This window comes from Eurosta solidaginis, chromosome X, assembly GCF_040869045.1.
Source record: "Eurosta solidaginis isolate ZX-2024a chromosome X, ASM4086904v1, whole genome shotgun sequence".
NCBI classification, from domain to species: domain Eukaryota; kingdom Metazoa; phylum Arthropoda; class Insecta; order Diptera; family Tephritidae; genus Eurosta; species Eurosta solidaginis.
The window spans coordinates 75,096,020-75,122,774 of NC_090324.1; the positions used below are offsets into that span (position 1 = coordinate 75,096,020).

At 38.1% G+C, this 26,755-nt stretch overlaps 1 protein-coding gene and 1 pseudogene across 1 annotated transcript in view; one reads left to right on the forward strand and one right to left on the reverse strand.

Moving 5' to 3' along the window:
* Positions 1-26,755, reverse strand: part of LOC137234275 (plexin-B-like) — an 890,794-nt gene that overhangs the window by 601,761 nt on the left and 262,278 nt on the right. The window lies entirely within an intron of this gene.
* LOC137234460 (ethanolamine kinase-like) lies at positions 14,774-15,964 on the forward strand (annotated as a pseudogene).

The window sequence follows — 26,755 nt, forward strand, 5'->3', positions numbered from 1 at the left end:
GTCATCTCAGTGTCTCCCTTTCCTGGGTACCTGGGCACAGCGGCATTGAAGGGAATGAACTCGCGGATGAGAAGGCTAGGAAAGGTTCCGACTTAGACATAAGTGAGGTGGACAGCTCCGTCCGACCGCCGATGAGTTGTCTCCTAGGGAGAATCTACGAATATGAAAACAGGTCAACGGACTCACTATGAACCAACAGGGTTGACTGCGAAGTCTCAAGGTCCGTATGGTCATGCTTGGATAGGAAGGGCACCTGCTTCCTTCTCAAACTGAACAAATCTGCGGCGAGGGTACTTACGGGTGTCATCACAGGTAATTGTGCTATCGCACCAATGCTCCGACTGGTGCGAATACCAACAGGCTCCCTCTGCAGAAGCTGTCAGGATATGGAGGAAGAGGAGTCGATCTACCAATTTCTCTTCCGATGCCCAGCGCTTCAAAGAAGAAGGCTCAGATTTCTGGGCTCACGCTCCTTCGACAGCCTGGCAGAGGTTGGGAAGATGGACGTCCCGCTTCTTCTTGGGTTCATCAGGGAAAGCAAGTGGTTCACTGAGGAGGTAATGGGGCTAAACGAATTTGCCGCCACCCTGTACTTACTGAGGGCACTCACAATGGACAAAAATGTCTCCGAGAGGAAGTGTGGGTATTACCCATGCACGCCCTCTTAACCAAACCTACAATAACTAGTATGTATCGGGCTATCAAAAATCACCTAGACTGGTATGTTTTGGCTGTGACGGTGGACAAACTTTACAATAACGCGGTGCCGCTGATGATGGTAGGTAAGGTAGTCCAAATTTAACGGCCGTTATTAGCGAAACCGCTTTTCGAAGAAACCAAGCCTTTATAGAGTGTTAAAATCAAACTGGTGGACAATTGCTTGGACTGCGCTGCTCTTATACACTAAGTTCCTCGTTCTCCCATTTCTCCTAGGGTCTACACTTTTGACGAACAGACTTCTCGAACAGCTGTTTATTTATGACTCATTTCTGCATCTGATATTCACGTCTTTCTTCTAGTTATATGCGGGTATAAGTGTGAGTAATAACTTCTGCGCTTTTAGATTTTGTTTACATGTATGTGTAATAACGTCTGTGCTCTTATGCGCACCAACGATTTTCGAAAACAAAGATGTTGCAGGCACAAACTTCGATGGAAAGCAACGGAGCCTAACAAAATTCTAGTAGGTCACTTTCACCACACCAAAAACTTTAACACAATTTTTAACGAAATTTAAGCACAGAAATACACTGATTGGAGTTTTAAAGAGTAAAAGTTAAAATTCTGAACACATTAGCTGAATAAAAAGTGTACAAATAATTGTTAAATAACAAATACAGACAGTGGTAGTTTAACAAATTCTGCTGTGGTAAGTGGTGAATGTGACCTACTAGAATTTTGTGAAGCTTGCCTCACACGATTTTTCGTCTATGCAATGTTTCTATATTATATCGTTTTTGTGCGCTCTCACTATGGCCTTCTATGCATATGTGTGTGTATGGCTGCATAATATACGCTGTTTATTGCTGTGTACATGTATGTGTGTTTGTTTTCTCTTTTCAGCAAAAACTGCTTTAAGCGGTTGTAAGCAATAAGGAATAAGGTTTCACTCCTCACAGATAAACATCAGAATAAGGCAAAAAGAGTACATCATACGCTTTATAGTTAGTAACACCTTATTTGAAGTTCATACATCCTACAAATAAGCCTTATCCCTAAGGTAAACCAAAATGTAAACCAAAATGTGACAAATAGAATCCAGCCCTAGTCGATAAATTTTCGTATTATTTTTAAGGAAACTGGATTTTCTTTTTATTTTTCTTACGGCATACTATCCCTTATGCTACCTGGTTCCGATACCTTAAAATCAGGTTAATGTACTCGATATATTACCTTATTATAACGCCTTATGTAAGACTGATGTTAAGTGGGTTATAAGCCTTAAATGAAAGGTAATAATACAGCAAGCAGTGCCTTATAATAAGGCATAATGTCAGTCTTATTTGATTTGGTCCATAAGCCTTATAATAACGTTATCTTTCAGATAATCCTTATAAGGAATACGCCATAAGATCAATATTTCTTATCGAATTAAAGCCTGATACTATACGCCTTTTGGCCAAATGAGATAAGTCTTATATAAGGTTCAATATTTTGCTGGGCTTCTTCTTCGCTCTTAGCTGATGTTTATAAATGTGTGATTGCTTGCTTTGCTGTTATTATCAGTGTTTTTTTACATGCATATAAATGCACTTAAACTTTATATGGACTTCTAATTGCATAACCTTATCTACACTTATTAAATCGTGGTGCAGAAAATAAGAACTGCTAAATTTCAGTACGCACTATACTCAATTGCAACTGAAATGTGTATCTCCTTTTTACCTCTACACTATTCTTCACATCTAGGTATGACCTAAAATTGTGTGTGTGTCCACGATTCATTGCAACTGATCAGCACAACCCGTTTTGTGGGGAGTTATTTAATCACTGCCTCAAGCACTTGCGAATTTTTTGACGACTAATGTAATGTTTAACACCTTGATTGCTGTCCGGAAGCTTCTGGTCTAGAAAGTGGAGGTGGAGTGCTAATCCCTATCAAAAACGACTTATGTAGTAATGCTGTAGTTTTACAATTCCATGGCAATAAGCTTGAGCAAATTTATGTTAAAGTGAAATTTTCTAGCTCCAGATGTGAATTTTTAGTACTTTCTTATATTCCTCCTAATAGTTGTATTGACATTTATGAAAAACATCTAAACAACCCAATTACTATTAAAGAAAATTTAGGTCAGTTCGATAAATTAATCTACCTTGGAGATTTTAATTTAGGTAATATTGGTTGACAACGTAAATGTGGGCCTTTCAATAAAAAAAACGCAAATTTTTTTCACATTTTATTATTGCGGCAATGAAAAAAAATTATTTGCCATTTTAAAAAAAAAAATACACAAAATCAGATTTCCAAAAATCATAAGTAAAATAAAATAAAATAGAAAATGGCTCAGTGGTGATTTATTAAGTGAAGATATATACAGCTGCGAGCACTGAACACACGGCTAACATTTTTTGAAACTGCTAGACAACCAAAATGAAAGTTTCATTCATTTTATTGCAAACTAAAGGACAATTTCATAACTAAATGTAGAAATAGGCACGTAAGTTTTGTTTTCATGCAAATTACCGCGAGCAGGAAAATAGTATATAACAAAAATTCTTCAATATGCTTTAAATCGTTAATACTAATACTAAAATTTAGTGTTTGGTAGCATAACCGTTATTTCTAATCACTGCGGCACATCGGTTTCTCATAGAGCCTATGAGTGGTTGACATCTTTCCCTTGGTACTGACTGCCATGCCCGAAACACTACACGCCATAGATTGTGGTTGCTTTATAGTTTTGCATACTATACAGCTTTTTTAAGGCTTGACCAAAGGTTTTCTATGGGACTGCGGTCAGGAGATTGGGCTGGCCACTCCATTCCCTCAATTTCATTGTCGCGGAACCTCAACTTTGCCGATTTGCTTGTATGCCTCGGACCGTTATCTTGCTGTAGTACCCATTTCAGTGGCATTTCTTTTCCGGCGAGTGGGAGCATAACCTCCTTCATTATTTTAGCATACTCATTTTTGTCTATAATGGTTTTTATACAAAATATTGGCCCCACACCATGATATGAAACATATCCCCATACCATAATACTGCATACCCCCACGTTAACGTGTTGGTGTGGGTGTCTAACAAACTACCGACAGTCCGTTCATAAAATGTTGCTCCACATGTTTTTTTTTCAAAGCGGGGCCTTACATGGACTTCTAGCATAGAGGTTGAGTTCTAGGTCGTCAAAAGTTTCGACAGCGGACATTGTGGTATGAGTCTTCTAGTATTTATTAACTTGGGGTACGGTAGTCGTTGATAATTTATGCGTGTCGACCCTCTTTTCCCGTTTTGTTTTGATAAGTAAGGCGTTTTGTATCATGGTGGGCGAGCAACCAACAGTTTTTCCACTTTCTTCTTTGTCTTCCCTTTTTTAAAAAGGGCTTTAATAATTTCGCATTTTTCGCGAGTGCAGTACAAAAATCGCCCAACTAAAAGCTATAATAAAATTTCTTTGTCTATGCCGGCTAAATATGCAATAAATAAATACTTCAAACTTACTTATTACAAAAAACATTCAAGGTTCGAATCGAGCTCAAGGCCAGAACAATAATTTTTTCTAATGATAATTATTGTTATTTTTTAATTTTTCTAAATTTGAAAAATTGTATTTTGTTTTTGGAATAGTAAGTAGAAAATTTTTCAGACAACCTGCCATAGCTGCGCAGATAGATCCATTTCGAAGGGTGCTAAGCCTTCATCATCAGTACGCTTTAGGCATGCTGCGCTAACCATTTAGCTATACAGCGGTGGTTTGTTTGACGGGCAAATTTGCTACTTCTATTCCTTTTTACCAACTATATTTATTCAGTGTTGCGCCATCTGGTGCAAATCACTGATAATGCTGGATTTTTGTTTATTGTCAATTACTTTGTTTGACATTCCCAAGTGCTCATGGTTTATTAACAATTGTTTTTGTTTTTATCGGCCTATTGATAAATCATTCAAGGTTCGAATCGAGCTCAAGGCCAGAACAATAATTATATATATAATATAGTTGGTAAAAAGGAATAGAAGTAGCAAATTTGCCCGTCAAACAAACCACCGCTGTATATCTAAATGGTTAGCGCAGCATGCCTAAAGCGTACTGATGATGAAGGTTTAGCACCCTTCGAAATGGATCTATCTGCGCAGCTATGGCAGGCTGTCTGAAAAATTTTCGACTTACTATTCCAAAAACAAAATACAATTTTTCAAATTTAGAAAAATTAAAAAATAACAATAATTATCATTAGAAAAAAATTATTGTTCTGGCCTTGTGTTTAGGCCACAGGCCTAAATATTTCTCCCCCCCTCGTAACATAACTTTCTTTGGTTATTTTCTTTCGTTACTATCACCCACATATTCTTGTGATCACTATACACACAGGCATGTGTGAGTGGTAGTACGTATGTATCCTAGATTTTTACCGCTGTGAGCCCGCGGTACATCAACTTTGTTGCCGGGAAACCCAACGAAGGAGCTGTATCGTGGGTTCATCGGCTCATGTAGCAAAGAGTATCGTCCTCTTTTGATCCAGCAGTCAGCAAAGGTACACGTAATCACACGTCCACGTAAGTGCAAATTTTCATAATTATTATTACATATATCATTTTCCACAACATTTGTTAAACCTTTTCTTAACATAAATAAAAGCACACTGTGAATTCCTTTTTATTAATACGAAACCCTTTTGGTGTTTTTATTTTCTTCCTCTTTTTTCGCCTTAACTAATCTTTAACAAATACGTGGGTGCGCGCCGTTGCCACCACGCATTTGTTCATGGTCCTTACCGCGCCGGTAAAGAGAACCAGTCACACAATTACAGTCCACTCAACTCTCTAGGCATTAAAGCAAGGAAGTGATAATACACAGGAAAAACCACTAATTTCAACGTCAAATATCGGCAATTGTTCATGGTGATACCAGCGAGTTAATATTGAAGACAACAACTGATACAGCCAATATATACAACTGATGCACTTGGTGGTACCTTGGAAACATCCAACAACAATATTTAAATCAGATTCGATTACTCCGGATCAACACTTTGATAAAAGGTACGTGGTTTAAAAATATTCCGTGCTAGGTAGGGTTTTTTTTTAATTTCACTTTTTAATACAAATTTCAAAAAATAAAATTATAAATCTGTGGAAAGTGTTTCCCATTATTAAAACCGTGCAAGTGATTTTGTTGTGAAGTGGTCTTCTTTGTGCAAAATAGAAAAAAAAGCGCTTAACGCAGTTATTTAAAGTTTGTGCATCACGCCTTGTGACTATCCGGAATAATCCCCCACCAGCGGTAAGATTTTCCGGACACAGCTCAAGGTAGCACAACACTGCTCTAAAAGGTTAACATAACCTCATCACCGCTTAGCGCCACCTTTCTAATTTCGTTTTTGCAAAATTTTCATTTTCAAAATATTCACCGAAATAAATTTTGATCTGTTAAGGATATTTAAACAAAGAAATTGATCTAATTTGCGCGCACATTCAATTAAACAAATTTTTCCACATAAAAATCACTTGCGCCTATTTACACCGGCAGTACGTTTGCAATTTAGTTTGTATGCTTTATCACAAAGTGCACTTAGTTTCATACACACATATTGTTGTTGTTGTTTGGGTGGCCAATAGCCTTATTCCTTGCACAATTATTTGAAAAATTGAAGAATTATTATTCTCATTTGCGGCAATACACAAATCAGTTTTTACTGATCTAATTTTTGTGATACAAAAGTTCACAGTCCTTGGTGAAATTACCAAAAGTCCATAACAAGCGGTCATATATTTTTATTTTCACTAACACCATTTTTCACTAGCCATTACTTATTGGCTTACACAATTCGTTAACACAGCTGCATTAGCACCTTCCTTTAACATTTACGTGGGTGCGCGCCGTTGCCACCACGAAATTGTACTTATCCCACTTAGCACACAAGCCTCAATACAGTCCTTTTTCCATTTTAGCCATAACTTATCGGTTTACATAATTAGAATATTCACTGTTCTTCTTGCTTATTGGCAAATTTATATATACACACGCATTTGTTCATACGCATACACCAAATCCTTTCACTTGTCACATTATCACTTCCAAGTTCTGTCCTTTGGCGACATTTTCACTCACTACTCTCTGCAAAGGCAATTTCCTTTTAATTTTTGTATAAACCTTTGGGTTTTTATTTTTATCCACAATGGAGACCTATACACGCCAAGCAGATGCAGTGACCGAGTATGAAAATGACTTCCACGATATGTCACCTTCACAACACAGTAAACACTCCCTAATATACCAAAGGGATGAGTTAAAAACTCTGTGGGAAGCTACGAAGGGGACATACGAAAAGCTCGTAAGTTCATCAGAGCTTGAGTCAAAGGACCTATCAGCTATCAAAAAGAAGCATAAAATGTGCTATTTCAGCTTCCTAAAGTGTCAGGCGGCAATAGCTGAGCTTTTGGAAGAATTTGAAAAGAAAGATAAAAAGGTAGGAGTCTCAGATAATATGGAATATCATGTGCGCCTGCCAGCGTGTGATACGGATATTTTCAAGGGAGACTATATTTCATGGCCGTCCTTTAGGGACATGTTCACTGCCATATACATTAATAATAGTAAACTCCATGCAGTACAAAAGCTGTACTATTTAAGGCAAAAAACCCAAGGGGAGGCCAAAGAAATCGTGGAACGGTGTTCCTTAACGACAGACGGTTTCGATACAGCGTGGAAAAATTTATGTGACCGATATGAAAACAAACGTATCTTGGTCAATGCCCAATTAAAAATTCTTTTTAGTTTAAAAGCAGTTGAGAGTGAATGCGGTAGCTCCATTAAAAAACTGCAACGTGAAATAAACAATTGTATCTCAGCGCTTCAATATCACAAGATTGACATATCAAACTGGGATGCAATTCTAACGTATTTGTGCTCCACAAAGCTGCCAGAAACCACACTGGCTCTAGGGAACAAACCATAGAAAATAAAACAGAAATTTCAAAATGGGCAGATATGGATAAATTCTTATCCAGCAGATTCCAAACGTTGGAAACTGTCGTAGATATAAGAGGGGATACGGTTTCAAAACCCTCTAAGCCACATGCTTCTCGTTCCTCGGCAGATACATCGTCGAAACGATTAGGGTCCTACCAGGCAAGTGCAAGTGTAGCCAAACCTACGTGTAAGATGTGCAAAAGTCCTGCACATCGAATTTCAAAGTGTGAAAAGTTCTTACGTTTAACACCCAATAAACGGTTTGAACAAATTAAGAGCAGCCGTGGATGTATAAACTGCCTTTCTGCTGGCCATTCGGTAACAAAGTGCACCAGTCAAATGAACTGTGCCACATGTCATTTAAGACATCATACGCTGCTTCATATTTCGAATCAGCCAAAAGCAACAAATACTTCTGACACTTTCGGAGCATCTACCTCACGGGAAGCTCAAACACGACGCAATGCTGAAAGAGAAAATGCTCCGATTAATAATGTGAACTCATGTTTTGCTAATACAAATAAAGGGGTATTACTAGGGACAGCTCAGGTTAATATTCATTTTGATGGTGTTGACTATTCGGCGAGAGCCCTAATAGACTCGGGATCTGAATGCTCATTCATTACCGAAAAACTAAAGCGCAGAATTAATCTGCCATCCAAACACCTGCATGCCCAAGTTTCGGGCATCAATAATACAATGTCTGCACAAGTAAAAGAAGCGTGCAACATACAACTGCGGTCACCAACCGACCCATTAATCAAGATCAATACGATCATGCTGGTTTTACCACAATTGATAGGGAATCTTCCAACTTGCCAAATAAACGCAATGACTAGGCAAGCATTCCCTGACTTAGTACTGGCTGACAAACGATTATTTGTCAATGAGCCAGTCGATCTAATTCTGGGCGGAGACATATACCCCCAAATTATGCTAGGCGGTATTAGGAAGGACGTGCTAAACACATTAATAGCACAGGAAACGGTGTTCGGCTGGATTTTGAAAGGCCGGACAGATGCGGTTGATACAAATAAGACCCTAGTCTCATATTTCAATGAGGTCACTTTAGAGAAACAATTGGCGGCTTTTGGGGAGATAGAGGAAATTCCAAAGAAAAGGAGCATCAATAACGATGACACTTACTGCGAGGAGCTATACAAATCCACAACAGTTCGGAACAACGATGGTAAATACGTAGTCTCCTTACCCTTTAGGAAAGAGTTTAACTTAGGTCCCTCATTAAGAAGTGCGTGTTCTCAATTCTATCGCAACGAGACACGACTTGCGAGAAACCCAGTCCTCCAAACGGAATACAATAGAGTTGTATCCGAATATGAAACCTTAGGGCACATGAAAAAAATAGGCAATATTTCGCCAGACTCAAATGACTGTTATTTCCTACCTCACCATGCTGTTATAAAGGAGAGAAGTACAACGACCAAAGTCAGAGTCGTATTTAATGCATCTTGTCCTACCACTAATGGCAAAAGTCTAAATGATGCCTTATATCCAGGTCCGATTCTTCAATCCGACCTGACAATCCTTATACTACGTTGGCGGCTGTTCAAATACGTATTTAACAGCGACATAGAAAAAATGTACCGCCAAATATGGGTTAATTAAAATCAAATCAAATTCCAGCGAATCGTATTTCGCAACTGCCCCAAGGATCCAATCAACCTTTATGAACTGAAAACAGTAACATTTGGAGTGAATTGCGCTCCCTACCTTGCGATTGGAACACTACACCATCTGGCTGATGACGTGGAGACATCGCATCCAATGGCAGCAGATATCCTGCGGAATTGCATGTACGTTGATGACGTACTCGCCGGTGGACACAGCATCGAAATTGCAATAAAGGCAAGGGACGAAATATCATCGGCATTGCAATCGGCAGGTTTCCCATTGCGAAAAAGGACGTCCAACTGCAAGAAAATTCTACAGGGTATACCAAAGCAACACTTATTAAGCGAGGATTTTCTTGAGTTTGAAGACACCAGCATGGTAAAAGCACTCGGCATTAAGTGGAACGCGCATTCTGACCTATTCTATTTTACTGCTAAACCTTTTGAAAACAGCGATGCCATCACAAAAAGGGCTATACTTTCTGCGATTGCAAAGCTGTTCGACCCTCTTGGCTGGCTGGCACCAGTGGTAATTGTAGCCAAGATTATAATGCAAAATATTTGGTTGGAAGGCACGGGTTGGGACGAAGAAGTATCACAAACTACTCTAGATCGTTGGACCGCATTTATGCAAGAATACGGAAAAATAAACGATATCCGCATACCGCGATGGGTTCATTTTACCCCAAAGGACAGCGTCGAAATACATGGATTCGGCGATGCCTCGGAAAAAGCATATGCCGCCACTGTTTTCCTGAGGGTACAAACAAAGGATCAAGTCTTCACCAACCTGTTGATGGCCAAAACGAGAGTAGCCCCGGTCAAAACTATATCATTGCCACGACTGGAACTCTGCGGCGCGGTCCTACTTGCAGAAATCATAGAGTCGGCCATAGAAAATATGCAATTTTCCAATATTAAAGTAACCCTTTGGACAGATTCGACGATAGTACTGGCATGGATCCGAAAGCCACCATGTTCGTGGTCAACGTTTGTGGCACATCGAATAACTAAAATCATCGACAAAGTAGGAGATAAAGTATGGCGGCACGTAGACTCCGCGTCAAATCCTGCAGATTTGGCGAGCAGAGGCCTCTACGCCTCGGACCTAATCAACAATCCTTTGTGGTGGCAGTGACCTTCTTGGTTACAAGAAGACAACGAAAATTGGCCAACACAAGAAGAAGATTATAATAATACGAATATGGAGGAAAAGAGGGTGAAAGTTCATACGACTTCGGTCAAAAAGAACTTTGATCTTCTGGATAGGTTTTCCGATTTACCAAGGGCTTTGCGGGTTATATCCTCTTTTAAAAGGGATTCTCATTCGATAGCCTCTGACGAAATAGAAAAAACACGAAGATTGATAATAGTATGCCAAAGGCAACATTATCAAAAAGAGTACACAAATTTGAAGTCAGGAAAGCTAATAAATGGCAAGAGTGAGATTTTACCCCTGAATCCAGATATAGATGAAGAAAACATCATTCGAACTGGGGGCGGACTGGGGCATCCAAAGATATGTCTCATAACGAAAGTCATCCCATTATCCTTCCTTACACTTGCAGGTTATCCAGACTTATAGTTCAATCCTCTCATGAGACCACCCTGCATGGAGGGAACCAGCTGATGCTACGCCATATCCGCACTCAGTACTGGATCCCACGCGTTAAAGTCATGATAAGGTCGGTTATCCACAACTGTAAGGTCTGTACTATTTACAGAAAGCGGACACAAACGTAACTTATGGGGATCCTTCCGAAAGAGCGCACCACCTTTACTAGGGCCTTCACCAATACTGGGGTAGATTTCGCGGGACCATTCGATATAAAATCCTACCGAGGCAGGGGATGTCGAATTTCAAAAGGATATGTGTGCCTGTTTGTCTGCTTTTCGACGAAAGCCATCCATCTCGAAGCGACAAACGACCTTAGTACCGGGTCCTTCCTAGCTGCCTTCGCCAGATTTGTATCCAGACGAGGCTGTCCGAAAAACGTTTACTCCGACAATGGTACTAACTTTGTCGGAGCTTCTCGATCTTTACGATCCGAGTTTAAAGCATTTCTGCGTGAAGCAAGGGACGGAACAGTGAATAAATATAGCCATCACATTTTAGAATGGCAATTTATACCGCCAAGCGTTCCTCACATGGGAGGTTTTTGGGAAGCGGGGGTAAAAAGTTTTAAGACCTATTTTAAAAAGATCGCGTCCGATCATAAATATACTTTTGAGGAGTTTACTACCCTCTTGTGTCGAATTGAGGCCTGCCTCAACTCTAGGCCCCTCAGTCCCTCATCCAACGACCCTTCCGACCTGGAGCCGCTTACTCCAGGCCACTTTCTCGTAGGTAGGCATCTTTTAGCTCCACCTGAACTCGATTGCAGTGAAAACCCTGCCTCAATTGTAAACCGATGGCAGAAGATGAAAGCACTCCATCAAACATTCTGCAAAAGATGGAAATCGGAATATCTCACCGAAATCCAGAAACGGTATAAGTGGAAACATCCACAATCCAACTTAAAACCCGGGGACCTAGTGGTCATAAAGGAGGACAACCTACAACCAAACGAGTGGAGAATGGGGAGAATCGTCAACACTCACCCAGGTTCTGATAACCGTGTACGTGTTACGTGTTGTTGACGTCAATACAATTAAAGGACAAATTACGAGACCAATAGCGAAACTGGTACTACTCCCGCCCAACGACAAGGAAAATGAACTTTAATAATCCATATTCCTTCATCCCAAAAAACCCAGCTCTCGTTCACCCCGAACGAGGCCAACATACAAATAACCCAGCTCTCGTTCCCCTGAACGAGGCCAACACACCCTTAAGCGGGAGTCATTGGTGCCGTATGTCGTGTCGCTGTGGTCGTGTCCCTAACGTAATCAGCTGTTTATCGTTACGATGCTAAACCAAAACCCAATTGGTTGGCTGTGATACGGTTGCGACTTTAGCGGCACCAATAATCGATTGCATTGATTCTCATAAGGTTGGTCGAATCAGCTGTTATAAGGTTACCGATACGGTTACCGATAAAGCACCAATGTCTTCAGCTTAACGCAGCTAAACTATCTGCCCCAGAATACAATTGAATTAGCAATTACACCCCAAACATCAATTTCCATATGAACCACACGTTCAAACTTAAAAGTATTTTCGAATATAAAATTAAGGTACACGTCGTAAAGGTGTAAAAGCGCAAAATAAATGTTTAACAAGCCAACCTAATAGAACCGCACGGCGTTCTTTGCCCTAACCCAAATATGCATGCGTTGCGACAATGTAAAGCATGTGTGCAAACGTCGAATCGCAGAAAAAAATTGGAAATCGAGTTAGGTTTTCACGCAGCAAATTCAACTTGGGTTGCTCCCATACAAGTTGTATGTACATGAGACATTTTTGACAGAAAATTACTTGCGTGCGTTTATATTGGGTTGGCTGTAAGAAACACAAGGTGGTGTTCTGAATAGCAATCCGGCCTGTTCTGGATTCCGACTCGTTTTGAAGGGTAAGGCGGGGTTGATTCCGAGTCGATTTCTTTTTGGTGTTCTCCGTTCCGATTTAAACAAATCGATTCGAATCTGATTTCGAATCGTTTTCATATCGAGTCGGTAATAAAGCGAAACAGCTGTTTTTATTTATTTTGGTTTTAGTTAAATTAAAATTGTGCAAAAATTTGCACAAAGGTCCTAAAATTTAAAATGCCAGCACCAATGGTTTTCGGAAATGCAGAGGCAACAAGATAATTGCAATTTTGCATAAAAAACGCTAAGATCGATCGATCGGAATTGAGAACACGTCGGCTTGCTTTCGACCGGAATCGCTTTGCTTAGGTGGGAAAATTTTTTTGATAGGAGTTTTCAAATTAAGATTTATTATACTAAATAAACAAATAGTCCAGCAAAACGTTTTAATAAATCTTCCAAATAAAATGAATAATTTAATAAAACTCATTTGCGGGGAAAATAATGTAATGATCTGTGCTTAATAGCCTAAATACTTTCGATTCCGACTGCTCAGAGGCAAAACTTTTCAAATCGATCAAGTCTGGTCGGAGTCGATGTTCAGAACACCAATGCATTTCGATTCCGAATAAATTGGTCGAAATCGAAATCGAGAACAGGTCCGAATAACTTAAATTCCAATTTGAATATCCTAATATTTTCCACATAAGACAATTAAAAGCGAAAAATTAAATTAAAATAAAGTGACTAAAACAAAAGGGTATTAACTCAGATTTCTGCACACTATCCTTTATATGCAATGCATTCCAACCAAAGAAATTTCGCAAACTATTTGGAACATACTAGAACCGGGAGCTGACTACTAAATATACTTATCTTACTGTATATAGAACTTTCCATACAAAAGAAAATTTGTTAAAAATAAGCTAACTAGTTATTGATCATTTCGCGAGTGCAAGGAAAGTGGCTCACTTTTACTTAACTTTAAAAAGTCAGTACTGCATCTGTTAAATTGGAAGAAAGTCAATTCGTTTGTTGTCCTCAAGTAAAATCCACTGTTTTTAACGATAATCACAATTTATTAATTATGAAAGCGATCACTATAACAATCTCGACATTCAGTAACAGTTGTTTACGATCAGCCTTTGACGACGGGTTATGTTGAACGACCAAAAAGAAAACCCCCAATTAGGTACTAAGACTTATGTTGTAAAGTAACTCCGTCGTCTTGGCAAATACTAGTAGTTTTCTAGGATCTTGTTTAATTTTTACCCCTGCTGTTACTGACGAGGCCTTTCTTATAAGCATTTGGTGACAGAAGGCAGTGTCTAAATAATTTGCCCATTGTGAGCCTTAAGCCCTCTTTAGAGATACAAGCTACTTGTCTGTATATTGCCCTAGGACTTGCATTAGATATTAGATATGTTACAGATCAACCCTTTTATCTACGCCTTTCCTGCTTAATGGATCATATGCGACTTCTGTCTCCTTTTGATTTCTTCCACCTAACGTGGCACTGTTTATTGTTTGCCTTTGCATTGGTGGCGCCAGTCGCTGCGCCAGCATCGCGTTCCAATTATGCCGAAGTACTACTTAGCAGCCAAAAACATTGGCAAAAGAATCAGCTCTATTGGCTATTGCGTGGCTGGTTGGGTGATGGCCTGCTGTTTAGCCATGGGCGTCAATGGCAAATGATGCGTAAAATTATTACACCCACATTTCATTTTAAGATACTCGAACAATTTCTGAACGTATCCGATCGGCAGAGTCGGATTTTGGTGCAGAAATTGAATGCATATGCGCATGGTTAAACTAGTGTGGATATATCTAAGTCTGTGGGACTTATGACACTTGATATTATAGCTGAAACTACGATGGGTGTTTGCGTGAATGCTCAAAATGATTCTAAATCGTACAAAACTGTCGCTGGACCCTAATAAATCGATATCTATATGGCACGCGGGTCATAAATTTAAGCTGTAATTTTATAAGCACAGCAACGAAACAAAATTTAATAATCAAACCACTGCTGTCACTCCAATTTTTTTGTACCCATACGCATTGGTGACGATGTATTTAGCGGTGCCAAAGAGATACTAAAGGTGATACAACCACATTGGAAACTTAGTCATGTACAATTTAAAAAATTCACGGACGGAATCACAAATAAGCTTGTGATTCTATGATCCAACACTGTCCACTGTTACAAGCTACAATGGCAATGACATTGATAATGGCAGCTCAAATGGCATTAACAACCCTAATTTTTCAATTGCGTCAGCATCAAGCTCAATGGATTCAAAGGTGACCACATCCATCATGGGCGAAGTGGTTAGTCATAACAATACGAACCCTAATACACAACATGAGAGGAATTCTGCTATCGACAGCAACGTTGTGCTGGTGCGGGTCTCTGGTAACAAAACGGATTTATTGATCGATCGTAAAGGTAATACACGAAGCATTCAATTGTTACAAACATATGGATTCGCGCCTATACTATTTGCTACATTTAAAAATGGAATTGTTTACGATTTCGTACCTGGTGTAACTTTAAACCCACTAAGCGTATTGGATCCGGCTATGTGGCCTTTGGTGGCAACTCGTATGGCCGAAATGCATCGTCGTGTTAAAGTTCACGAAGAAGTTGCTGGAATTGGTGGTGATGTCGATAAACCCCTTGTGCCAATGTTGTGGCGTAAAATGCAGAGTTTCTTTGATTTGGTACCTGACATTTTTACTGATGCTGTCAAACATAAAAGAGTTAAGGATATTTTCTTGCCAATAAAACGTTTACGCGATAAATTCAGTTCGCTATATAGGCATTTAGAACGGCTAAACAGTGCGGTGGTATTTGCTCACAATGATCCTTTGCTGGGCAATATTGTCTATTTGGAGTCACAGCCATGCGTTAATTTTATTGACTTCGGAGTACACCGATTACAACTTTCAGGTTTTTCGATATTGGAAATCATTTTTGTGAATTTTAATTAATTTGCCGGTGTCGATGAAGTGGATTTTTCACGCTATCCAAAGAGTGACTTTCAACTTGGCTGGCTTCGCGTCTATCTACAGGAACTTCTGCAACGTGCAAATGTCACCGACGGCGAGGTGGAACGCCTGTACTAGCAGGTGAATCATCTCGCGTGGCTGCACACATGTTTTGGGCAGTTTGCTTTCATATACGCACAGAACATTCCAATATTGATTTTGATTATGTTGACTACACGTTATGAAGAATACCAAAAACACGTTATGAAGAATAGAAAAACCTCTTCATACTCCGGAAGAAGGGAAAAATTCGCAGCAAAAAACCCGATTGATCAACGCCTTTGCATTACATAGCACGAGGAGTGTACCTGAAAAGAAAAGAAGAAAAAGATAAATTAATTACTAAAAATATCACCAAATCTACGAGTATACTCACCGCCGCGTGTTAAATGAATGACATTTTTTCATTCAGGAAATGGAAGAGCGACATCTGCTAGTCAAAATCTCTACACTCCATTTCTGACTGTCAATGCACTGCGTTACCAACATTATGCCTTACGCGCTGCTACACGCAACACATGTCGCGTATTACATATCTCGATCAATCATTCATTTGGTCGAGATTTAAAATACTGAATTCCACGAATCTCAACATTATCGACAATACACGTCGAAAATAATGTTGAATGGTGGAAGCGCCACTCTGTAACACCTTTTCAGCCAGGTTTTGAACCGTTCCGTGTGGTGGCAGGCCACTTGTTGTGAAAACAAAGTTCTCCACAAATCAAAATAAATCTTTATGACTACTTCGGCGACAGCTACCGACATAAAATAAATTATAAAATGTACTAAAGGCGCTAAAACACCAGCCACATCGCATGGATGCGTGCTAAATCCGTTTTTTCTTCGTTTCTTTGCGCGCAAAAGTATTTACTTATGGCCTTTAATTTTTTATTTCAATAAAACGTTTTTTTTTCTCTTGCGAAAATATATGAGAGATAATATTTTTTTTTGGCTTACGCCACCCAAACAACATTCCGCTAACATCAATTTGGGCATGATCAATGATACCAATATTCTTTCAGATCATGACCCGTTATCAAACCTTATTGGCCAAGTCAGAGGGAGGCGCAAAGCGTTTCGACGTCGCGTGCCAGCTCTGCGGCAGGGACCATAGTCTCCGACTCTGTGCCGAATACAGGAAAAAATCTCCGAAGGAGAGGTTGCGGGCCGTGCTGTTGCACAAATACTGTCCGAATTGTCTGTCGCCCTTCCACCGCGTGGACAAGTGCAATAGCAAATATCGCTGCAAACGGTGCCAGCAAAAGCACCACACCACGCTCCATCTAGATGAGCGTCTTTCTGAACGAGATGATGCAACAACCATTGGCGACGACAACCCGTCCGATGACACGTTGTCAATCCACCTAATGGGGCCGACAAAGACCTGGGCTCAGCAGGTGGAGGAAGAGGAAATGGAGGAAGAGAGAGCGATAATGGAGGAAGAGAGAGCAAAAACAGAACTGAAACCGTCAACGAGCAGGAACGGGATGCGCAGTTTCCGACCGCTGTTGCAGCACGAACGAAGGGCGGAGGAAGTAAAGAAAGCTCGGAACGATCAAAATAATTGGCGGCGCCGTGACGTTGGACTCCAACGAGGCCCCACCAAGCCATCCAAGCGCGAGAGACAGCAGCGGCAAAAAAAATCGACGCCATACTCTCTTGAGTACTCTCAGAGTACAAGGACGCTAACGCGCGACACGCCGGAAGGCTTCCGGACAGGGCGGCTGCTCCAGGCTACTCCATCGCCCATCATGCGGCCTTTCGTGCCCATTGCGCCAACGGCCATCGTACGAATTGAATCGCGTGGGCATTTACACCTGGTTCGGGCCATTATTGATCCCTGCGCCACCAGCACGATCGTCGATGCGGAGCTGGTACGCATCTTTAAAGTGTTAAGTAATATTGGGAGTTCAATAAAAACAAAAAAAAAATCACAAGCAAAACATTTTACTTCTTTACTCATTTTTATACTCAGTTGAGCAGAGTTCACAGAGTATAATAACTTTGATTGGATAAAGGTTGGTTGTACAGGTATAAAGGAATGGAGATATATATAGACTTCCATATATCAAAATCAGCAGTATCGAAAAAAATTTGATTGAGCCATGTCCGTCCGTCCATCCGTCCGTTAACACGATAACTTGAGTAAATTTTGAGGTATCTTTATGAAATTTGGTATGTAGGTTCCTGGGCACTCATCTCAGATCGCTATTTAAAATGAACGATATCGGACTATAACCACGCCCACTTTTTCGATATCGAAAATTTCGAAAAACACAAAGAGTGCGATAATTAATTACCAAAGATGGATAAAGCGATGAAACATGGTAGGTGAGTTGAACCTATGACGCAGAATAGAAAACTAGTAAAATTTTGGACAATGGGCGTGACACCGCCCACTTTTAAAAGAAGGTAATTTAAAAGTTTTGCAAGATGTAATTTGGCAGTCGTTGAAGATATCACGATGAAATTTGGCAGAACCATTACTCCTATTACTATATGTATGCTTAATAAAAATTAGCAAAATCGGAGAACTACCACGCCCACTTAAAAAAAAATGTAATATCTTTACAGTATATACGTAAATTATGTCAACATTCAACTCCAGTAATGATATGGTGCAACAAAATACAAAAATAAAAGAAAAATTCAAAATGGGCGTGGTTCCGCCCTTTTTCACTTAATTTGTCTAGGATACTATTAATGCCATAAGTCGAACAAAAATGTACCAATCCTTGTGAAATTTGGTAGGGGCTTAGATTCTAGGACGATACTGTTTTCTGTTAAAAAGGGCGGAATCGGTTGCAGCCACGCCCAGTTTTTATACACAGTCGACCGTCTATCCTTTCGATCGGCCGTTAACACGATAACTTGAGCAAAAATCGACATATCTTTACTAAACTCAGTTCACGTACTTATCTGACCTCGCTTTGTATTCGTAAAATGTCCGAAATCCGACTATGACCACGCCAACTTTTTCGAAAATTAGGAAACATTAAAAAAATGCCATAATTCTCTACCAAATACGAAAAAGGGATGAAACATGGTAATTGGATTGGTTTATTGACGCAAAATATAACATTAGAAAAAAACTTTGTAAAATGGGTGTGACACCTACCATATTAAGTAAGAAGAAAATGAAAAAGTTATGCAGGGCGAAATCAAAAGCCCTTGGAATCATGGCAGCAATACTGTTCGTGGTATTACATATATAAATAAATTAGCGGTACCCGACAGATGATGTTCTGGGTCACCCTAGTCCACATTTTGGTCGATATCTCGAAAACGCTTTCACATATAAACTACCACCACTCCCTTTTAAAACCCCCATTAATACCTTTAATTTGATACCCATATCGTACAAACACATTATAGAGTCACCCCTGGTCCACCTTTATGGCGATATCTGGAAAAGGCGTCCACCTATAGAACTAAGGCCCACTCCCTTTTAAAATACTCATTAACACCTTTCATTTGATACCCATATCGTACAAACAAGTTCTAGAGTCACCCCTGGTCCACCCTTATGGCGATATCTCGGAAAGGCGTCCACCTATAGAACTAAGGCCCCTTCCCTTTTAAAATACTCATTAACACCTTTCATTTGATACCCATATCGTACAAACAAATTCTAGAGTCACCCCTGGTCCAGCCTTATGGCGATATCTCGAAAAGGCGTCCCCCTATAGAACTAAGGCCCACTATCTTTTAAAATACTCATTAACATCTTTCATTTGATACCCATATCGTATAAACAAATTCTAGAGTCACCCCTGGTCCACCTTTATGGCGATATCTCGAAAAGGCGTCACCCCATAGAACTAAGGCCGACTCCCTTTTAAAATGCTCATTAACACCTTTCGTTTGATACCCATATTGTACAAACGCATTCTAGAGTCACCCCTGGTCCACCTCTATGGCGATATCTCGAAAAGGCGTCCACCTATAGAACTAACAAACAAATTCTAGAGTTACCCATGGTCCACCTTTATGGCGATATCTCGAAAAGGCTACCACCTATAGAACTAAGCGCACGCCTTTTAAAATTCTCATTAACATCTTTCATTTGATACCCATATCGTACAAACAAATTCCAGAGTCACCCCTGGTCCACCTTTATGGCGATATCCCTAAATGGCGTCCACCTATAGAACTATGGCCCACTCCCTCTTAAAACACTCTTTTATACCTTCCATTTGATACACATGTCATACAAACAAATTCCAGGATTACCCTAGGTTCATTTTCCTACATGGTGATTTTCCCTTATTTTGTCTCCATAGCTCTCAGCTGAGTATGTAATGTTCGGTTACACCCGAACTAAGCCTTCCTTACTTGTTTATTTATGATTTAAACAAGGTAAAAAATTCACATAAAGTTGAGCTTTTTGGGTCATAGATCGTTGTTATGTTGTAAATTTGTTTTTGCAGAAAATACCATATCAAAGATGACTCTTTTGGATACTCTAAGCTAAATACATGATATACTTTAAAGCAAATGTCTAAAGCAGCTATAAATGTGTGAAACTTTTGTATAGTTCTGTTATGTACGATCCCTGTATATGCACGGTCCCTGCTCGTAAATTCTATCAATCCGCTACTTAACTACATAATTCGCATAGCGGTAATTTTTGGGTTATGTGCGAGCACAGTTCATATACCAATATTAGCCAACCTGTACTTAGGTGTATAAAACCGGTCTTTCTCTTTGCCTATGACGATGATTCTAAAACACACAGTTGCCAGTTGGATAGCGACCGCGTAATCATATACTAATGCTTTTTGTGACTTATTGAAATAATATATTGTTAGTAATAAGATAAATGAAATAAAGTAAAGTATTGAATATTAAATTGGCGCAGTCAGTACAATAAAAAACCGCTCCCACAAGAATCGTCTCTTAACATACTACATATTGGGTAAATGCCGCCTAAGGAGGAAGAAGTACCTTTGTAGTGCCAAAGTAAAATACATTAAAATAAATTGTAGATGGCAACCCTCTTTAGAAATGTGCAAGACGCAACCATACATCAGATGCACTTGGCATCACTAAAATTGTTAGAGTCGAGCAATGTGGAGAGTTTCTGATTGGTTGAAACTGCCGTTGTTCGACGCCATGATTTTATTCTTGACGCCATCATTAATTTCGTTGCTAAGCAACGTAAAGAAAAACTGCTGAGCTGCAGAGTTGCGATAGCGGCAGTTTTAGTTTGAAGGAAACCGGCACCTGATTAAGACGCGCAATTTTTTTGGGAACGCACAAAACAGTGAACAGTGGTACACTGTACCAGAAATTATAAAGTCTTGCAAATAAAGTTGATAGACAGAGTGAGCAAAGAAAAAAAGAAAGTTTCTGTGAATATAGTTTAACTTAAAGAACAATGTAAAAGTTGTATTGAACTGAGAGTGAAAAGAACAAAGTTAAAATTAGAAAGAAACCAATAAAAATTTGAAAACTAAACAAACCTATTTTATTTAAAAATTAAGAAAAGGGAAAGTAGAAAGTGAGTGCGTTTGTGAGGCGGGAGCGCATTAGAGCGCTAGTTTCCCCAGGGTCCAAGATGGATCTTCCACATGGCGACCGTGGGCCGAAGCCCTGTAAATGCGGCGAGTGGGCATTAGGAAAGCCTCCCAACAGGCGTGGGGGTAACAGCAATTAATGCGAAAAAAAACCCACATAAAATTCAAAAAAAATGATTGAATAAGTAACAAAAATACATATACATACAAAAAATATTACAAAAAATATAAAAATTTGAAAAATTACAAAAAAAAATACAAAATATACAAAAACCCTACAAAAAAAATTTTTAAAACATCAAAAATCTTCAAAAAAAACTACAAAAATTAAAAAAAAGGCATTTACAAAAAAAATATAAAACATTTAAAAATTTCTTACAAAAAAAATATAAAACATTAAAAAACTATTACAAAAAAAAAATATATAAAAATTTGAAAAATTCTACAAAAAAAATTATATTTAAAATCTACAAAAAATTTAAAAACATTAAAAATCTACGGGAAAAATACAGAAATTTAAAAAAAAAACATTTACAAAAATTTTTTTAAAGAAGATACAAAAAAAAAATTTTTCAAAATTTAAAACCATTACATAAATCTGTAAAACTAAGAAAAATCTACAAAAAATTTTTAAAATCAGAAAATCAACAAAAAAAAAAATAAATATTAACACATTTAAAAATTCTTTTCGAAATTACCAAAAATGGTACATGGCAGTGGCGGTGGCTTATGGCAGTGGCTAGTGGAAAAATTTAGGTGAAAGACATTTAAAGAAAATATAAATAGATATAACACAAAAACTTAATAAAAACGGAAATAATAAGAAAATTTCGGCATTATAATAAAACAAAAACTAAACCGCAGCAGAAGTAATAAAAGAAATTAGAAAGAAACTGGAAATGAAATTTTGAACTATGATATCAAAACCGAACTGTACCGAAAAAAACTAGTGGTGAAACGGAACTTTAGCCACGCCACCTTTGTAACGGCAAACCACCGTACACCATTAAATAGCGGAAAACAAGCGACGCCATCACAGCAGAATACCAAGCAGCAGCAGCAGAAAAGGAAGCGCAGCAGCGGAACATACAGCGGTAAATCAAGCAAGCAGCATTGGTATGGCGAAATAAAACTTTTGATACATATTTTCATATTTAATAAATACATTTAAAAATTACATTTTTCAATTTTATATCGAAGTTAAAATATATTTCATTCATTTTCAAAATTATTATAAAAATATTTTGCATTATAGTCAAAATTAAATTGCCTACAAAAAAAAAAAAAATTTTATTAAAACTCACATACTCATACATACATATATGTGTAAAACCATAGGTAGGCACTGTAGAACAGGGTCGGACAAAAACTGAAGAAAAAATTTTTTTAATCCATTCGATCTTTTCGTTATTCAAACAATGGTGGTTCAATAAATTTTCATAAAAGTTTTCATTAGTTTAATCCCACTCTGCCCTACAGTGGGCTCCATCACAAAAGAATACAAACAAAATTTTGTTAAAAATATGATTACAATTTTTCTTTAAAGCGGTGCGTCCGCGTAAAAATATTACATATTTTTTTTAATCCCGGTGCGTCCGAGGACATTTATAATACAATTTTGGAAAGATGCGGTGCGCCCGTATCTATAAAAATAAAACCAAGACAATTTTGATAAAAGCGGTGCGTCCGTTTAAGCCTGTACAAACATATTTGCCATTCTATAATCTTTGCATTTAAATAAAATTATAACTTTGCCATACATTTCTGATTCAAAAATTTTTTTTTCACATTCTGTACAACTAAAATTCGTACATTTCAATAAATATATTCGTAAACAATCAACATCTTTTAAATTGCATGTGAATCCCAATTCCCATTCCCGTTTTACATGAAAAATTTTCAGCTAATTCCAACCATTGGATTTGGATTTGCGGACAACAAAGGCGTAAAGTATTTCTTTAATCTTTCTTTTCATTAACTAATCACTAACTTTAGTATTTCAATAAAATTCACTAACTAAAGTTTTTTGCTATAGGTATTCGCTAACCAATTGTATAATTATAACTAAAATCTAAAAGCTTTCAAAACTACATACTTTCACAAATTTCTTTTAAAATATTTTCATAAATTCCCTTTAAGAATACTTTCATAATTTTCTTTTGAGCTCAACTCAACCCGTTCCAATTTAATTTCTTTAAATTCAATTTCTATTCAATCTTCATAAACAAATTCCACATATCTTGCAACAAAAATTTTAATATTTTGTCTATTCGTTTCAACGCGTATGGACCTAAGAAGCGGGAAGGTTGTTTCTAAAGATTCCCATCCGAGTTCAAGTTCCAAAAATTCAGAGCAAAATTTCGATTCCGAAAACTCAGAGCAAGATATAGATTCCAATAATTCAGATTCTGATTCATCTTCAAGTGCATCGTCAACTGATACCTTAACAAGTGAAAATAATTATAAATTATCCCTGAGTGCAGATTTTTTAGGATTTGCTGATCAACCCGTAATTCCAAATTCTAGTTTTTCTATTCTAACTCCGGTTCTTAAGGTTACAACCATGGCCACAATCGAGGAGAAAAAATCGTTTATTAATACTTGCGTCTCGATTATGCGAGACAACTACAGTGGAGACCCGTTAGCACTTGGCTCGTTTATAAATAAAGTTGAATTAATGGAAGTATTCTCTAACGAAAACTTAACTCCTACTTTTATTGCATTTTTAAAATCCAAGCTCGAAGGCAAAGCTCGCGAAGCCCTACCAACGAATATAGATTCTGTCAACCAAATTAAGGAAGCGCTATGTAGTGAAATTAGGCCAGACAACTCGAAAGTTGTCGCGGGAAAAATTGCAGCCTTAAGAGTAACCAATAACAACTTTTCAGAATTTTCAAAGCAGGTAGAAGAGCTTTCTGACTCGTTAGAGCGGTGTCTAATCATTGAAGGTATGACGAAGGCAAAAGCCCATGAGATGGCAGTTGAACAAACCATTAGCGTTTGTAGATTAAATAGTAGGTCAGATATGGTGAAATCAATCCTTGCGTCAACAACCTTCAAAGGCTCAAACGACGTAGTAGCAAAAATGATTATAGAGCGAGATCAGGAAGTTAAAGAGCGGCAAGTGTTAGCGTTTTGGTCACGTCCAATAAGACATAATAATTTCCGTGGGAATTATAGAGGCAACAGTAATTTCAGATACAACAATAATAGTAATTTTCGATTTAACAATAACGCAAATAGGCAACACAATAATACAAATTTCCGAAATAACAATTATAACAGAGGCAATAGTCGCAATTACAATAGAGGCAATAGCAATTCCAACCATAACAATAATAATCGGTCCGGAAATAACAGAAATTCCAATAATCAGGGTTCAAATTCTAGAAATTCAGCCAATGTTCGTTCTTTAAATGCCGAAGCCCCTCAGGCGCGAACACTGAGGGAGCAGGAGCAATTCGACTAAATACTTCTCAGTCAATATATTGTCTAAATTTAAATTTTTCCGATTTCGTCGAAGTCGCTTGTAGCGATTCACATAAAATATGTTCTTTTCTAGTAGATTCACAGGCAGACATTTCACTAATAAAAATTTCCAGTTTGGCAAACGATGTAGAAGTAGACAATAGTAACGTAATAAATATAACAGGCGTAACAACAGACACGGTAACAACACTAGGAACAGTTAATACAAGTATAATCGCATCAAGTACATTTTTTCCTCTGACTCTTCACGTTGTCAATGACAACTTTAATATTCCTTCGGACGGTATAATAGGGAAAGACTTTCTAAAAACGAACAAATGCATAATCAATTATGCTAATGACACAATTACATTCGGACAAGGGACAGAAAAGGTAAATGTTTCAATTTTGCATAGCACTTCAACAAATACTCTTGTAATTCCACCCAGATGCGAAGTTTTTCGTGTTTTTAGTTTGGAAAATTCGACAAGCCCAGTTTTTGTTGATTCTCAGGAACTTTGTAACGGTGTTTTCACAGCAAAATGTATCCAATAATAAAAGTTATCAACACCACCGACGAGGTCAAGTACGTAAAAGATTTCAATATTCAAACTGAAGACATTAAAAACTTCAATGTCTATCGAATAAATGATACACCTATCGATTCAAAACGTATAGAAGAGCTTAAATCAATTTTGGCAAAACAAATGCCTTCTTAGGCTAAAAAGAAATTACTTGATTTATGTTTGAAATATTCTGATATTTTTGCATTAAAAACCGACGTAATGACGCTTAATAATTTCTACGAACAAAAACTTAGACTAACTGACAAAACTCCTGTCTATATTAAAAATTACCGTTTGCCATACACACAACGCGAAGAAATAAATAAACAAGTCGAAAACCTATTACAGAATGATTTAATCGAACCTAGTTTTTCAAATCATAACAGTCCTTTAATTTTGGTACCGAAAAAAGATCCAACGGGCAAAAAGTCGTATCGTATGTGCGTAGATTTCAGAGCAGTAAATAAAAAGCTTATAGCCGACAAATTTCCACTAGCACGCGTTGATGACATACTCGACAATCTTGGCAGAGCCAAATACTTTTCAACTTTAGATCTTTTTTCTGGTTTTCACCAAATACCCCTTCACCCTAAATCTAGAGATGTAACTTCTTTCAGTACAGACCGAGGAGCTTTTCGTTGGAAAGTTTTACCTTTCGGGTTAAATATTGCACCAAACTCATTTTCTCGTATGATGTCAATAGCATTTTCAGGCATTTCGCCAAATCAGGCTTTTATGTATATTGACGACGTTATCGTCATTGGTTGTAGTAAGACACACCACCTTAAAAATTTAGAAAAAGTTTTCGAAACCTGTAGAAAGTTTAATTTAAAGCTGAATCCGAACAAATGCAATTTCCTTCGTTCCGAAGTAACTTTTCTAGGCCATAAATGTACGTCAAAAGGTTTGCTGCCAGACGATTCAAAAATAGACGCTATTAAAAGGTATACTAAGCCCAAAGACAAAGATGCGGTTAGGCGATTTGTCGCATTTGCAAATTATTACAGGCGATTTATACCGAATTTTGCGTCACTGGCAGCGCCTTTAAACCGTGGCGCTATATTAAGCCAAAAGCATGGTGATAACGATTTACCAATTTGTTTCGCGTCAAAATCTTTTAATAAAGCAGAACAGAAAAAAGCAATTATCGAATTAGAACTTCTAGCAATACATTTCGCTATAAAGCATTTTCGTCCATATGTTTACGGTACAAACTTCACAGTAAAATCAGATCATAGACCACTAGTTTATCTTTTTAACATGAAAGACGCTTCGTCTAAACTTTCTAGAATTCGATTAGAACTGTCAGAATATAAATTTACGATTGAATATATAAAAGGAAAATCTAACGTTGTGGCTGATGCTCTTTCACGCTTTAGTATAGACGAAATGAAAGAATCTACAAAGCATGTTTTAGCAG